Source organism: Pelobates fuscus, chromosome 7 (genome assembly GCF_036172605.1).
Source record: "Pelobates fuscus isolate aPelFus1 chromosome 7, aPelFus1.pri, whole genome shotgun sequence".
NCBI lineage: Eukaryota > Metazoa > Chordata > Amphibia > Anura > Pelobatidae > Pelobates > Pelobates fuscus.
In genome coordinates, this window is record NC_086323.1 from 24338189 (window position 1) to 24355313 (window position 17125).

The window sequence follows — 17125 nt, forward strand, 5'->3', positions numbered from 1 at the left end:
AAATGCATGGTAACAGACACGTAGATGCTAAAAAAATGATTGCATAACAGACACAATATATCAGTTAAGTGATGGCGTACAATACTCTCAGAGGCATAATATAAGTGCAGATGTAGCTGGTGTATGCCTGAACAACCTTCTCGGGTATGGGCAAGGTCTCATATATGTATTAGGTGGATATATTGAAGTGTAAGTCCTGTTATGATGATTGTGTTAGTGGGCTAGGTAAAAGAGTCACGTCATCCTTGTAAACTCCACTTCCACGTTCGCCGGCCACCCCCCAAGAGGGCCCCAGGAAGCCCCTCAGGGATTAGGAATATAGAAGAGAATGGGGAGAAGGAAAAGAGGGGGGAAAGAAATAGTGGGGGTGAAGGAGCAGTATTGCTGCAGCCGCCCAGCCCTCCCACAACGCCCATAGCCTCCACTCCTAAGAAACTACTAATACTATACACACAGGCCAATCCCCCCGTAATACTATATTGTTACATAAAGCTTATTTTATGCTATTTAAACCCCTTATTAAACATTCTCTGTGCTCCAGCATCAGTCATCACTCATTTCTCCACCATCACTCTAGTCTTTTATCTCAGACTTCAAATAAACATTTCTCTTTTTTTGTTTAAATTAAAATAACTTGATAATAATTAAAAAGAAAGGGAATGGGGTTAAGAACAGATTATATTTAGTTACAGAGTATATACTCTTATTAACCTTATTGCTATAAGGGAATGCTTTTTTTTTCAAAAATATAAGTAAATAAGCAAATAGTACTTAATTATTCAGTCAAAAACAAAAATAATACGTAAGAAAATGTGAAAGGTTTATTGCTAGTGTTTGGCCCGTTGGTCATATAGGATGTTGAGAGAGGTCAAATAGCCATCGCCTGTTTACCTGTACATGGAAAATACTCAGTAAATAACAGACTCTCACTGAGGATTTAAAAAAAAAAAAAAAAAGCGATACAACTCAAGATGGCTGCCTCCATGCTGAAACACGGATAAATTAAAGTCAAAGACTATAACTTGCTTAGAAGAAAACAGTTTTAATACATTTTGCATTTTATTACACTGATTAATAGAAAGCCATTTTCAGGTGACAGTGCCCCTGTAAGACCTTGTGCCTAGGAACCCATGACATTTTTGTAGCTTTGTCATTAGGTAATTACAATATTTGCTAATTAAGGAACATTAACCTGTGTTTACGGATTACTTACTTAAACATTTGGTATTGAAATCATTAGAATTATTGTTCCAGTGGGGTCAATGCTTTACAAATAGGTAAGAATTCATTTGGTCATTCAAAAACCATATAAACAATACAGCCAAGAATGGGGGTCAATGGGGGTCAACTCCACAAGGCTTATTTGCTTAATAGCCATAGTCTAAAGACAATATTTCATGCATGCATTATGTGAATTCAGTAATTGTACAAACAGGGTTGTATCAGTGTCCGTTTGGCATGTGTTTATTGTTTCTATTTCCTACTCAGGGTTTTTCATAAATCATACAATATTTCCCAAATTACTTCCTTTCGCTTATATTTGGTATGAACATACGGACATGTCGTACCACCTGATTCCATTTCATACAACCACAAAGTTTATGATGAAACTCCTCAATTGTGCTATATTTGGCGACAATAACTTTAACACTAGTAGGGTTTGTTACTTAAATATGTGATATTAGTTACCTCTTCTAATAGATCCCACTTGGGGCCCATTATAGTGTATGTATACAATCAATTTCTATCTATATTATTAATATATACGAATAAATACACAAAAATGGCCAATGTATGTCAGCTAATAATTTCAGATATATTTCTCTATAGGGCAAAGTACATCTTCTTTAGTTTGCGTTCATTAAATTATTTTTTCACCCATACTTTTGTCTTTATGTACTTATTCATTCATGCATCTGCTTTGCGTCAGCAATATGTATAAACGATTTTTGCCGGTTTAAATATCCTTTCTAAAACACTGTAAAATATTACTTTAATGCAGCACTATCACAAATATTTTCCTTGGGTAAGTAAATTTGAGTGTGAAAACGGAATTGGGTCACAATATTTAAAAACTCTCAGTGACCATTACTGATAAAAAAAAAAAACCAAGCCCAAATGTAGTTGTTTAGGTATTCAATATATAGTGAAATAAAATAACTGCTTAATATATTTAAAAATAAACAACACAAGGTATGAGCAATTTTGAACTAATCAAATTTGTACTATATAAACAGTGAAGGTCATTTTGCCTGTAACACTCTGATGAAGCCTGTAAGATAGGTGAAACGCGTTAGTGTATTACTTTGCTTTATTTTTCTGTTTCATTTACTACTTTCAATAAAATGAGTGAATTTTTATTATTCTTAGTCCTTCCTGCCTATATCCTGATATTTAGGATTTTCCTTGATGGGGAAGATACCACCTGCACTTTATGGATTGAGCAAATCCATATTTTGTTCTACATCAGTGAGTACATATCTTGCTATTTTAAATATGTTTAATCAAACAGTGAGCACTATATTTCATATGTTATTCTATCTATATATTCCACAGTGAGGACTTCGACTACATACATCCAAGAGTGGAAAAGCTATATATCCAAGAGTGGGGAATATTCCACTCCATGCACTTCACTAGGAGCCATCAGAAGGCTCCAATAAACGTGAGTGTGCACATGAATACATATTCATTCCACTCAGCATACCTTACATACTACACTATGTTGGTGTCACTTTCTGTTTTCTCTCCATACAGCTGGACTATCCCCGTTACACCAAGATACCAAATATATCCATAGGTGCCGATTATACAACCCACGTGCATCAAATTGGAGCTACTTAACAGCTCCATATTGTAAGTGCAATTATGTTTGTCTTCTTCAACCAATAACCTACATACTACACTCTTTTCTTGTTACATACTGACCTGGATTTGAGGGCTTTTCCAATGTGCTGCTCCTCTCCTCCTGCATACTGACTACCTACAACAAGAAAGGAGAGACTCTGTTTTGGGTTGTTCAAGCTGCATACTCCACTAACAAGCCGCTGGAAACATTCTGTTTTAGTTATTACATTAAAACACAAAGAACTGCCTGACAAGGGTGTCACTTTAATAGTAATGCATAGTTTGTGTAGGAGATATTTCCCCATACTCATTATCTAATTAAAGGAACATTGAGGTTGTTATGGAAACATTCTCAATATAGAAATGGCAAGCCATATTTAATTGGATCATCCATTTGTTTTCCGATGAGAATTGATTTTTGGTATTTGGAACCTGCCACATTAACTGATCAAACTTCCTTACACGACTCTGTCTCACATCCACGTGGTCTATAAATTTCTGTTTCACCAGTCACAACATTTTGCAAAAATATCACTCAAAGGAGAAAATATGCATATTGTTCACAGCTTACAGAGATTATGCCATTTTAAATACAATTAAATGATTAGATATGTGCTTATAAGGTCCTTATTATTCAATTTGTTGTAGGAATAATGATGTAAAAATAATATGAAATTTGAGCCATACCAGAAGGTTGACATTTTGGGGAAATAACTGACATTGCTCGCTCATGCTATATCATCTATCGTAAAGAATCCAATTTTCTAATCAATAGGACATCATTATGTCTGTGATTGAAATACTCAGCTGATTTAATCTCTAGCTCAGGAGCTTTAAGCCAACATGGCTGAGTTATTATCTAGGAGCTGGTTGGGTTAAAGGACACAGGAATATTTATTACAGAAAGCTTAAACCACTCTCTTGTGACGATTACATCAACTGAGAAAAGTAGGTAAATGCAAAACATTAACCAATTAATCATTCAGAATGAAACAGGAGGGTCACTAGAAGGACTAGTATTAATAATCAGGAGGGATTCATTTGGTGTTAAATTATTGCACCTAGTTAGTCACATGGTCTACAACAAGTGGTATGACCTATAGTATGGTCTATAGTCACCTCATTTTTTAGCTGCTGAAGATTGTATCATTTTTCATTCATTCAAGGAAAGCGGTTTGAAAAACCTTACTAGATTTGGGGTATCATAGAGCCCATGATTGATGATCTCCCAAATACACACAGCCCCTTTTATTGGCTCCTCTGCTTTCTGCTCACTATTGGTCACTAAAGCTCTCTGGCTCTCTGCTCACTAAAGGCAATGCAGGAACGGCAATGTTTTCTTTCCGGGGTTAACCTCATGGCTTTCCAGACAACCACTAGAGGTGCTTCCTCTGTGAGAACTGAGTCAGACTTGGTTCTCAATCAAATGCACTTGTTTTGCACAGCACCTTGCCTCGCATACCCACCAGAGATCTAAGAGGGAGCATTGAATTGGCTGTGATCATCAATCTTCATGATCTCAGCCAGGAATATGTGGTGACAGAATGGAGATCTGCACTGCAAGAGAGTAAAGTAACAGATTTTTCTGCTTCTACATAGTTAGTACTATGTTTGAATTATAATCCATTCGTCCTTTAAAGAACCCATTAGATGTAACAGTCTACCAGTGTTATTTACCATATAATGAATCATTTCTGCCCTGTACCCTATATACGATAAAATAGTATATCATTAGAATACAGGGCAGAATACTTACATTTTCCTGAAAGTGATCTTGTCAACAATGCAATTTTTGAAGGAAAGGCCCATTTTAATTCTAAATTGTCCAAATGACAAATCTAGATTAATAAAACAAAATACTCTCTCTGACAGTACAGTAAGGTTCCGGGAATTAACACTTTTTATTTTGTGGTACAGCAGCTATTATCCCATTTGTTAAACTAATATTAGCCGTGGTGGAAAGAGGATGATAAATAAGTAATCCCCTAAAATGGTAGAAAGCACAGCACAGTTTGTAGAAGACAGGTTAAACATTTAATTGTTACTTCCTTAGAAAACCACTTATGGAAGCTACTTAAATAATTATGAACATCAATTGAGTATACCATGAGAGGCATTGTACATCATCAATATTCTGTTTTATATTGTGACGATCAAGTACAGCCTGTAACCTTTCAGCACCCGGAACAGCTCCAGCAAATAAGCTCACAGTATAATGCCATATATAGAGCAAGCAGAGACAGGAAAATATACCCTTCTTCACTCACTATGACAGTTACAATCTTATTGCAGTAGTCATGTCTCTTGGGGGTCTGCTATAATGCTTTGGGGGGGGGGAGGGGAGGGGGGGAGATGTACAACAGAACACTTCCACTGTTGCAGGTCCAGATATCATAAGTTTATTTTATGATGCTGCTCAAAAGCACAGAGATTTGGCAGATCCATGATTCGTCCATGCCAAAAATAATAGCAATAAGGACCTGGTTATATGATGTCCCATCACAATGTAACCAACATCATTGTGTAGCAAAATCAGTACAATTCACAATCTTTACTAATGTTGGAGGTAACAATCCTCCCAAAGCTTTATTTTACCATCTGTAACTTTGGAGTTAAAAGTTAACAAACCTAAATGATATGATTTAACATTAGGTGGGCTTGTATTTCTATTGTTTTGATAGCCTTAATTTGTTTGGTATTTTATATATAAATTAAATGCAAGGCACTGCTTGGCATTTTATGCAAATTCAAACATCCCATAATTCTCTATCTACAACACTGGGAAGTGTTGTCAAATTCTGCTTATTTCACTCGCCTTCTCACAGCATTTCATACGGATGGCAATGTCTATCTCCCAGATAGGCAGTGAAGATAAGAATGTTTTCTGAGATGAATTGCAAACATAAAATAACTCTGATTTCAAAAAACACCAAGGAGCTATAAATCACATGACTACAATTAGTAAAAATATGTCCTATGTGTGGTGTTTTGGAATATGTAGCACTGACACTAAACTAGCTTGGTCATCTTCCTTTCCTGAGTCAATGCCACTTTATATTTGATGTGGTCACTGCAACAGGAGTTTGATAATAGTAAGGTGTCTTCTCTAGATAGAACCTTAGTACGTGGACAATCAATACATTTACACGGTTATTTACCATAGTGAGAATTCAAAGTGAATTCAGAAAATAACCCTGTTATGGATTCTATCTTACGTAATCCAAACATTCATAATTTTAATGTGGGTAGTAACTATACAGTGACTTTAAAATCAGAAAACAAGTTGGCTTACCTAACTGGAAATAGAACAGAATCCCAAATGAATAAAAATACCAAATACATTTTTATATTGTTAACCTTTTCTACTGGGCACCTCTCAGTGGGCAATCCTTATTTTCTCAGGTTATACGGTAGGAGCTAAAAACAAACAATATGAGAACTCCGAGAAGGGGCAAAAGCTTGATATTTGGTTTGTAATAGATTGTAAGCTAATTCGAGCAGCACCTTAACCTCTTGTCTCTGTTTTATCCTATACGTAAATCCCTATTTTATAATTGTAAAGCGCTGCAGAATATGTTGGCGCTATACAAATGGTGATAATAATAATATTACCAGACTGATTCCACCAATTATGACAGTCCAGATGTGAAATGCTGGCAAGTTCCCTCCGCATTAGAGAAACAACAAGAGTTAAGGACAAACGTAAAGACAATTTAGGTTTATAGCAGCTGTTTTCATATCTGTCAAAGTCAGTAAAGGTTATTGGTTGACATTCCAGCTATGCATTTATCATGAAGCTTGTTCCCATGCCAATTTTACCTCTTTGCATTACATAGCTCTTCTACATGCATATGCATTTACATTTTATTTTAATATTTCAAAATGTTTCTTACCTAAGGAGAAGGAACATAAATAGTGGAGAAAATGACATAAATAGCAGAGGAGAGTGATTGGCAATTATTAGTCTTGGACTTATTTCAGGATGTCAGCATTATAAAAGAACCTTGTTCCTGACCTTTTGTGGCATTTAAATCATTATGTCAAGTGCATTCTACACTATACCATTACTTCAAGGTGATTTTTAAAGGGACCCTCCATAGGGTATTGTGCAATAAAGTGCCTGTCTTCTTGTACATAACTAGCTAGAATTATAAACAAACACAAAAAGGTTGAAATGTACCGTATATACTCGAGTATAAGCCGACCCGAATATAAGCCGAGGCCCCTAATTTTACCCCCAAAAAATGGGAAAACTTATTGACTCGAGTATAAGACTAGGGTGGGAAATGCAGCAGCTACTGGTACATTTCTAAATAAAATTAGATCCTAAAAAAATTATATTAACTGAATATTTATTTACAGTGTGTGTATATAATTAATGCAGTGTGTATATGAATGCAGTGTGTGTGTATGCAGTGTGTGTGTATGAGTGCAGTGTGTATGAGTGCAGTGTGTATATAATGAATGGAGTGCAGTGTGTGTGTATAATGAATGCAGTGCAGTGTGTATGTATGAGTGCAGTGTGTGTGTATGAGTGCAGTGTGTGTGTGTGTGTATGAATGCAGTGTGTGTATGAATGCAGTGTGAATATAATGAATGCAGTGCAGTGTGTGTATGAGTGCAGTGTGTATGCAGTGTGTGTATGAGTGCAGTGTGTGTGTATGAGTGCAGTGTGTATGCAGTGTGTGTATAATGAATGCAGTGCAGTGTGTATGTATGAGTGCAGTGTGTATGCAGTGTGTGTATAATGAATGCAGTGCAGTGTGTGTATATGAGTGCAGTGTGTATATGAGTGCAGTGTGTATATGAGTGCAGTGTGTATATGAGTGCAGTGTGTGTGAGTGCAGTGTGTTTATAATGAATGCAGTGCAGTGTGTGTATGAATGCAGTGTGTGTATGTGAGTGCAGAGCATTGGTGGGGGGTGGGCATTTTATTAATTATTATTTAATTATTATTTTAATAATTTTTTTAATATTTTTTTAGGTAACTATTTATTATTATTTGTATTATTATTTTTATGTTATTATTTTAATTATTTTTTCCTTATTATTTGTTTTATTATTAATATTTTAATTTTTTCGTCCCCCCTCCCTGCTTGTTAGCTGACCAGGGAGGGGGGCTCTCACTCCCTGGTGGTCCAGTGGATGGGCTGTAGGAGGGGGCTGTCAGGAAGCTGTAACTTACCTTCACAGCAGCTCCTGTCAGCTCCCTTCTCTCTTCTCCGGTGCGTGCAGCTCCCAGGTCAGCTCCCTCTGCAACTCTCACGGCCGCGCGGAGCGTTGCCACGGTAATCCGTGGCAACGCTCTGACCCCGCGGCTCTCGCAAGAGTTGCAGAGGAAGCTGACCTGGGAGCTGCACGCACCGGAGAAGAGAGAAGGGAGCTGACAGGAGCTGCTGTGAAGGTAAGTTACAGCTTCCTGCCAACCCCAGGTCCATGTCTGTATTATGGCAATGTAAATTGCCATAATACAGACAAGTGACTCGAGTATAAGACGAGTGGGGGTTTTTCAGCACAAAAAATGTGCTGAAAAACTCATCTTATACTCGAGTATATACGGTACATTGAAGGTTCTGTCACAATCAAGCTAGCACTCCACGCTTAACCAGATAACAATATTATTAATTATAGTATTATTAAATTATTTCATATTTCTTGTGGTATTTACAACATACAGCCATGGGAAAAAGAAAGTAAACCTTGTTTGAATTCTATGGTTTTGTATATCAGGGCATATTTACAATCATGTGTTCCTTAGCAGTACTTAAAATCAGGTAAATACAACCACAGACGAACAACAACACATGACATATCACACCGTGTCATGATTTATTTAACAAAAATAAAGTCAAAATGGAGAAGCCACAAATAAAAAACTAAGCACACCTTATTATTATTATTATTATTATTATTATTATTATTATTATTATTGCCATTTATATAGCGCCAACGGTTGTAGATTTGCTGGTGTGCTTGGTATCATTGTTCTGTTGCATTATCCAATTTTGTCCATGCTTTAGCTGCAGTAAAGATGGCCTTACATAGAAACATAGAAACATAAAATGTGACGGCAGATAAGAAGCATTCGGCCCATCTAGTCTGCCCAATTTTTGAAATACTTTTAATTAGTCCCTGGCCTTATCTTATAGTTAGGATAGCCTTATGCCTATCCCACGCATGCTTAAACTCCCTCACTGTGTTAACCTCTACCACTTCAGCTGGAAGGCTATTCCATGCATCCACTACCCTCTCAGTAAAGTAATACTTCCTGGTATTATTTTTAAACCTTTGACCCTCTAATTTAAGACTATGTCCTCTCGTTGTGGTAGTTTTTCTTCTTTCAAATATAGTCTCCTCCTTTACTGTGTTGATTCCCTTTATGTATTTAAGTGTTTCTATCATATCCCCCCTGTCTCGTCTTTCCTCCAAGCTATACATGTTAAGATCCTTTAACCTTTCCTGGTAAGTTTTATCCTGCAATCCATGAACCAGTTTAGTAGCCCTTCTCTGAACTCTCTCTAAGGTATCAATATCCTTCTGAAGATACGGTCTCCAGTACTGCGTACAATACTCCAAGTGAGGTCTCACCAGTGTTCTGTACAATGGCATGAGCACTTCCCTCTTTCCACTGCTAATGCCTCTCCCTATACAACCAAGCATTCTGCTAGCATTTCCTGCTGCTCTATTACTGCTGCTCTATTACACTGTCTGACTGGTGACTATTGGACTTTTAATTATCCTTTTGTTTTTTATCTGACCTGTTTTTTGGAATAAATTATATACTTTTATAGATATTTTAAGTATGTATTATTCCTGAATATACTACTTGAAAATCGTCCCTATCATCTGGACTGGGGCTTGGATCTCCCTTTAAGGATCCTACTGACATCCAGACCAGAGCCAGGTTATTCTATGGCTCTACTTTTGTGAGTGTGCTATTTAACGATATCGGATTTACTCTGTATTGAAAAAATGATCTGCACTATTGTGTTTCCCTCAGTTTCTGTTTCAGCTTTGCCGGCTGTATTTTGAAGAGAGGGAAGTATTTTACAGCTCCACCTATTTTTGTGTATACTATTACACTGTCTGCCTACCTTTAAGTAATCTGAAATAATCACCCTAAATCCCTTTCCTCAGATGTTGAAGTTAGGACTCTATTAAATATTCTGTACTCTGCCCTTGGGTTTTTACGCCCAATATGCATTATCTTGCACTTATCCACATTAAATGTCAGTTGCCACAACTCTGACCATTTTTCTAATTTACCTACCGTATATACTCGAGTATAAGCCGACCAAATATAAGTCGAGCCCCCTAATTTTACCCCAAAAAACTGGGAAAACGTATTGACTCGAGTATAAGCCTAGGGTGGGAAATGCAGAAGCTACTGGTAAATTTCTAAATAAAACTAGATCCCAATAAAATTACATTAATTTAATATTTATTTACAGTGTGTGTATATAATGAATGCAGTGTGTGTGTGTGTGTGTGTGTGTGTGTAGTGTTTGTATATAATGAATGCAGAGTGTGTGTGTGTAGTGTGTGTCCAATTTCCCTTCCTGCTTTGCTTGCTTCACAATATTACAAATACGTCTCCTGTCTCTGTGAGTAGTAGCTCCAGGAAGACAACTCACAAAGCCACTATTGTCCAACTCCACACCTCTTAAGATAGAATCCCCCAACAACAACTGCTTTCTATCAGGCCTCACCTTGTCCTTTTTGTCATTGGCTACACTCTTCCTCACGCATAGAGGATGGTGGTTCCACAAACTCAGTGCCTGAGCCTGTCTTCATAACACCACTACACTTGGTGCCTGAGCCTGTCTCAACAACACCATTACACTCTGAAAGTGCTGAAAATGAATTATGTAGAGCAACAGACTATGCAATATGCCTTTTGTCCACATCTCTAAGTCTACCAGATCCTACAGTAGTCCATCTGCCATTCCTAGGAGATCTCTGCGGCAGTGGATTTGCAACAGTCCCTGCCTGAGTTTGTTTACCAGATAATTTACAAATCTCAGACTTCAAAAATACAATCTCCTGCTGCAATATAGAGAACTGTCTACAGATTAGACAGCATCCGAACCTCCAAAAAGTGGAGCGTGAAACAAATGCATAGCAACTATTGCCATTTTAATAAGATGAGGAGTTTACATCAAACAAATCTTTCTTTCTTTGTTTCTTTTTTTCCCCCCAACTTCTTTGTACCTCAGATTACCTCTGGTTTATCTTTAGAATATCTCCAAAGATACTTTGTAGCAGCACTTAGAAGCAGCTGCCAAGCTCTATAAACCAAGCTAATATCTACAACCCTTACATAGGCTCCTAAAGGCACCACCCCCTGTATGTAACACCTGAGCTGGCCTGTGCTTATTTATAAACAATAGCAGACACCTAACTAAATTAATCAAATGCCTTACCAATTATCATCAGGAAAGCAAACCTTGTTAAATCTAAAACCTTTTCCTAGATGACTCTCACCTGTAAAAGCAAAAAGAAAAATCTTAGAAAAATCTTAGACAGTTGAAGAATCAATAAAACTCTCCAGAATATCTCCAAATACACTTTGTAGCAGCACTTAGAAGCAGTTGCCTTACATTTTACTTTAGAAGTTCATGGTCAACTCAATGACTGCAAGATTCCCAGGTGCTGTGGCTGCAAAACAGGCCCAAATCATCACCCCTCACCCAGTGTGCTTAACTGTTGTTATGAGGTGTTTGTGCTGATGTGTTGTGTTTCGTTTTTGCCAAACGTGACGCTGTGCATTAGGGCCAAACTTCTCCACTGTGGACATTGTTCCAGAAGTATTGTGATTTGTTCAGATGTATCTTTGCAAACCTAAGCTGTGCTGCTATGTACTTTTTAGAGAGAATATGCTTTCTCCTGGCAACATGTCCAAACAAACCATGCTAGTTCAGTCTTTTTCTGATATCATGAACGTTGGCACTTAACATGCTAACTGAGATCTGTAGAGTCTGAAATGTTACTCTTGTGGTTTTTTTTTGCCATTTATCTGAGCATTGCATAGTCTGACCTTGAGGTGAATTTGCTAGGACATCCACTCCAGTGAAGATTGCCAACGGCATTGAATGTTTTCCACTTTTGAAGAATCTTTCCCACTGTAGAATGATGGACTTTAAATTGTTTGGAAATGGCCTTATAAAGCTTCTCAGTTTGATGGGCAGTAACAATTGCTTCTTTAAGATCATTACTGAGGTCTTTCCTCTTTGGCATCGTGTCAACACACACCTGTATGCCCCACACCAGCAAACTGCTACAACTTTGGCTTTTGTAGAGGTGGTCACAGTTGCTGATCAATTGATCAAGGGCATTTGATTATCAGCACCTGTCTGCTACTTAGCCTCTAAATTCCTATGGAAACAATAAAGGTGTACTTAGTTTTTCACACATGGCTTCTCCATTTTGGCTTTTTTGTTGTTAGATAAACCATGACACAGTGTTGCTGTTCATCTGAGGTTGTATTTACTTAATATAAGACCTGCTAAGGAACAGATGGTTGCTATGTCCTTATATGTAAAACCAGAGAATTCAAAGAGGGTGTACTTTATTTTTCCTATGAGTATCCTATAACTAGCTAGCACAGTTGTGATTTGAAAAAAAAAATATTCTGAAGGAAAAACATCCATCCCATTAGTGACAGCTTCCTACACTGTCCATCCAAGTACATGCACAGTGTATACTGACATGGCAATGCATACCCACCAACTTAGCCTAGGCAGCTGCCATAGTGTCACGACTGCTAGTGTGGTCCAACATGCAGAAACTATGTAAACCTATATATAGAAATAAGAAAGGAAATAAAAGGACAGAACGTAAACCGGACCTTAGCATGGCCGGACTAAAACGTTAGAGACAGAGAATGGTCAAAGGGAAAGCCGAGGTCAAGGAAGCCAGAAATACACAATACAGTTTAAACAAGCCAAGTCAGGGGGACCAGAAATCGGAATAACCAGAAAAAGCCAAGATCAGAATACCAGAATATCAATATCACAGGGAAAAACGCACTCTCAGGAAACCAGGAACAGGAAACCACGACAGGGCAAGGTACTGGGGTGAATTAGGGATTTAAATATCCCTCTCCAGGCTCTGATTGGTCAGAGGGTGACCTCTGACCCCAGAACCTGCACGTGCGTTGACGTCATGACGTCACGCGCACGTTCGTATATCTTTGGGGGGGCGGAGCAATTGATGGACACGGCGCCATCTTGGATTTTCCAAAGCGGCGTGGAGGAGCGGTTCCCAGCTCGCCGCTGAGGAGGTAAGCTCAGCAAGTCGGTGCAGTCGTGACGGTCGGGCACGGACGCACATGGCGGCGAGCTGGGAGCCGTGACACATAGGCTACAACTGCATTCCGCATAGGTATCAGTTCCATTCACCTCATCTAACGAATGAAATTGCCAAAGTTTGCCATATACGCATATGACATCATCTCTTCCAAGGCAGAAGATTCCTAATTCAATTGAAAATGATGAGAACATCAACAGGCTAAGCCACTTCCTGGTTTGGTGAGAGTACACTGCAAGCATTGCAGTCCTTGGAAATTTGCAGAAAATTAAAAGCTTTTTAAATATGAGCATATTTTCAAAAATTTTCAGTACTTTCAATTTTTATGTATGTGTTAATGTATCATCTATATAATACATTAGCACCATGTTCAACTCCAGCCATTTAAAATCACGCTTACTATATCATAAAAGCATTTATTTGGCTCAGTCAAATGGGTTTCCGGAGATTTCCTGGGGCAAAAATGATCAGAGGCAAATATCTCGTCATGTAACCATTCCTTACATAACAGAACTCACAAATAATGAGTGTGTTATTCAACCAATGTACAGCCTGGGCTTATTTTTAACAAATCTTAGAAAATTAAAGAGAAACAGCAAGATTAGAATCTCTGTCCAGGTATCGTCTTTCCAGTGTCATACCTGAAAATATTTCGCATAATCCCATTACTAACATGTACAGTCTAAAGCAATTTATTTCTAAACACCGGTCTGAAAATATTTTCATCTTCAAATTCTTTCTCCGCCGCTTCCCTTGTATGATAATGTAGAAAATGTAAATGCTGAACGTCTGACATTGTATCAAAGCATCTTTATTATTTGTTTCGTTGGTCTGCCTGTTTCTTTGACTTTTTGGCTGACACCACAGGGCGTCAAACATTTATGACAGTTTACAGTAGAAAAACAATATTGCTTTTAGTTAACAATGTTAGCTATGAATATATATTGACAGTATTTCCGCTGCAGATTTTCTGCCAACATAATACAAAGCAAATAGCATTCAATATATTGAAACACTCAGGGGAGTTAAAGAGTTTCAGGGAAAAAAATATGGCATTAAGTACAGAATGCTAAACCTAATGAAAATGCAAATTTAGCAATGCTTTGCACATGCACTATACGGAAATATATTGGCAAAGTGAAGGAATTAACCTATCCTCCTTATATCACTGATGATGATATTTAAAACAGTCATGCTGCCTTGTCAGCCACTTTAAGGTGAATCATTCGCTAGAGAATCCTGTTAATATTCATGCACTGTCTGCAAAGGAGCCTGCCGTTACTGAATAAAGCCACGACAGACTCACATCAAACAGGTCTTTTTCTAAACAACACATATCTCTAGCTGTGCCTCTCCTTGATAGATTGTGATAAGGTATTTCTTAGTTCATGGCAAACCACAGATGAGGAAGCAGGTTTGTTAATCATTTGATCTTTTTGTTTGTGGGCTAGCAAGGTAGTAACGTTCTTTAAAGTGGTACTGTCACCCCAATCTTACCTTTCTCCAACCTTTTTATCATTTCTACCTTTTTCCAAATCTGTTTTTGTTTTCTTTTTCTCTGATCGGCTTCTTTTAGAGACAAAGTAGGGACTATTTTATCTTATGTAGTTTTCCTATGCTTGACAAATCTTGACAAATGGTGGATCTTAAGAAAGAACCACTTACTTTGTCAATATTTCCCATGTTCCCACAATGCTCACCTTCCCATCAAGTCTATCCTTGTTAGTCCAGCGAGCTCTATTCACTCCCAAGTGATTTTTATATTATGTATATATTTAGCAGTGAATTGATTGGCCCATTTTCTCACCCTTTTGGTTAGTCTGATTATTTTTTCAGAATTTTTTGTCATTTACTAAAATTCAGAAAAACCAAACCGACATACAAAATTCAGCTGTCGTGATTTTTTTTTTTTTAATTTTCAGACAAAGTGGTTCACCAGAAATAAGTCTATTTAAAACTAGGGTTCTCAACCCCAAGTAAAATGTTTTACTATGAGAAAAATTCTGTTCTATGAATGGTATGTTCAGAAGTCAGCTTCCAAATGTAACTCCTTTATGAGTGACTTGTAAACTGAAATAAAGGCAAGTTGCAAAAGATCATGCTCTTCGGATTAACAAAACAGTTATTTAGATGTCTATGATTTGTACAACTTAAATGAAAGGAAATGTGCCTGCTTTTTATAGGTGGAGGTGCGATTGTATTATTTACCTGTATCGGAGATTCCAAGATTAATCCATTGATTGTAATAATCATACAAGTTATCAATGTTCATCGTTTAAAATATATTACAACCACAGTCAAAAAGTAAAACTAATCAAGATTTGAAACACATGCTCCAAATGTACTTTTGCAGCAAATACCAGAACCAATTGTATCTCAGAATAATAATTAATTCATTATTTCATTCTAAAGACTGCCAACGCATTTCACAGCAAGAAGCGGCAAAGAGTAAAATCCCCTTTGTTATCAGTCAATGTTATTCTGATGCAGAGGTTGGAAGATGGAACACATTTGGTGAAAACAATATTGCTTATTTCTCAATATATCCTGAATGAGTGTGTATTAAATAGAATAAAATATTGTGTTCTAGAAAATCTGCTAAACCAGATTTGTTGCTCTTTTCATTGAGGGGGTTCTTCGTATAAACTTTAGGACAGTGTTGTGCAACTTATATCAGTAGATCTTACATACGAGAGAAGACAAAGTTAGGGGTAATGCTATTTAATCAAGTAAATAATAAGAAAGGGTTTTTTTCTGGAACACTGAATGCCGTAAAATAAAACAGTTGATTGACACTTTGTGCAGGCCACAGTTTGCAATCTTGACACAATAAGCAACATATTCTTCTAAAAGGAAATCAGTAATGTTTGAACATGCTAGCTTTCAGTGTTCCACAAATTAGGAGTTATGTTTTGAGCAACAGACAGGGAAATGAAGTTAATTTTCACCTGTGCATTTTTCGGACGCCGACCATGAGTTAAAGTCCTTTTGTATTCTAATTGGGTAAAACACCAGCAGTCAATCAGGATAAATTATGGATTACGTTTTTCTTCCCTGCAGTTCTTAAATCGGTTTTAGCAGGAACTTGTAAAACTAAAACAAAAATTAGGCAAGGCCCTAGTGATGCAATGGTATGTGCTGTTCCATATAAAATGAATTTAGGCGTTATCAACCCATAAGGCATTTGGACTCATCAAGACATTTATTTGATTCTTTACGAGTTAATAAAGCACATTTTTCTAATGCTACTACCAATTGATAAGCTTTTAGTAATTCCTGTTTGCAGCCACTGACTATCAAAACAACCCTAGTTATTTATTATTTTTTCCTTAAAAAACATTTTAGAATCAATCAGTAAACACAAAAAAAACCACTGTCTTTTATCATGCATGTGAAGGTAGTTTATACTATAAAGAAGTACCTCGCTAACTAGGTAAGTTATAATATATAGATAGTAGAGAACAGAACTTTAACTCAACCAGCTACACTAAGGGTTGATATTCTACAAATACGCCATACTAATGGAATGTGAATTCTGAAACGTGGTAACATTACACTAGGCCAGGGATATGCAACCTTTGGCAGGTGCCAAAGGTTGCCTATCCCTGCACTAGGCCAATGGTTCTTAAACTCTGGACAGGACGTCGAACTGGTCCTAAGGTCATATTATTGGTTGGTGTATATTATTAGGCAGGCCTCAGGGAACTACCCACAATATATTGGTTTCTGTAACAATGCAGCATTTTCCAATGCAATGGTGACCCCTCTGGAAGAGTGTAATGTTTTCATTTTACAAAATATTATTTTACATCTAATGATTCAGTCATTTGGGTGATGTTTATCATCGAAGAAGGATTGCCAAGCAATTGCTCTGTATTAGATCTTAATCAATATGAAAACGGTTAAGACTCCCTGGACGGGGCTCTATATACCTATTGAAATAGAGAATGGCAGGGTCTCACAAAATGCA

At 37.2% G+C, this 17125-nt stretch overlaps 1 protein-coding gene across 1 annotated transcript in view; it reads right to left on the reverse strand.

Moving 5' to 3' along the window:
* AGBL4 (AGBL carboxypeptidase 4) overlaps positions 1-17125 on the reverse strand; it is a 1519087-nt gene that overhangs the window by 1294973 nt on the left and 206989 nt on the right. The gene's annotated exons all lie outside the window — the stretch shown is intronic.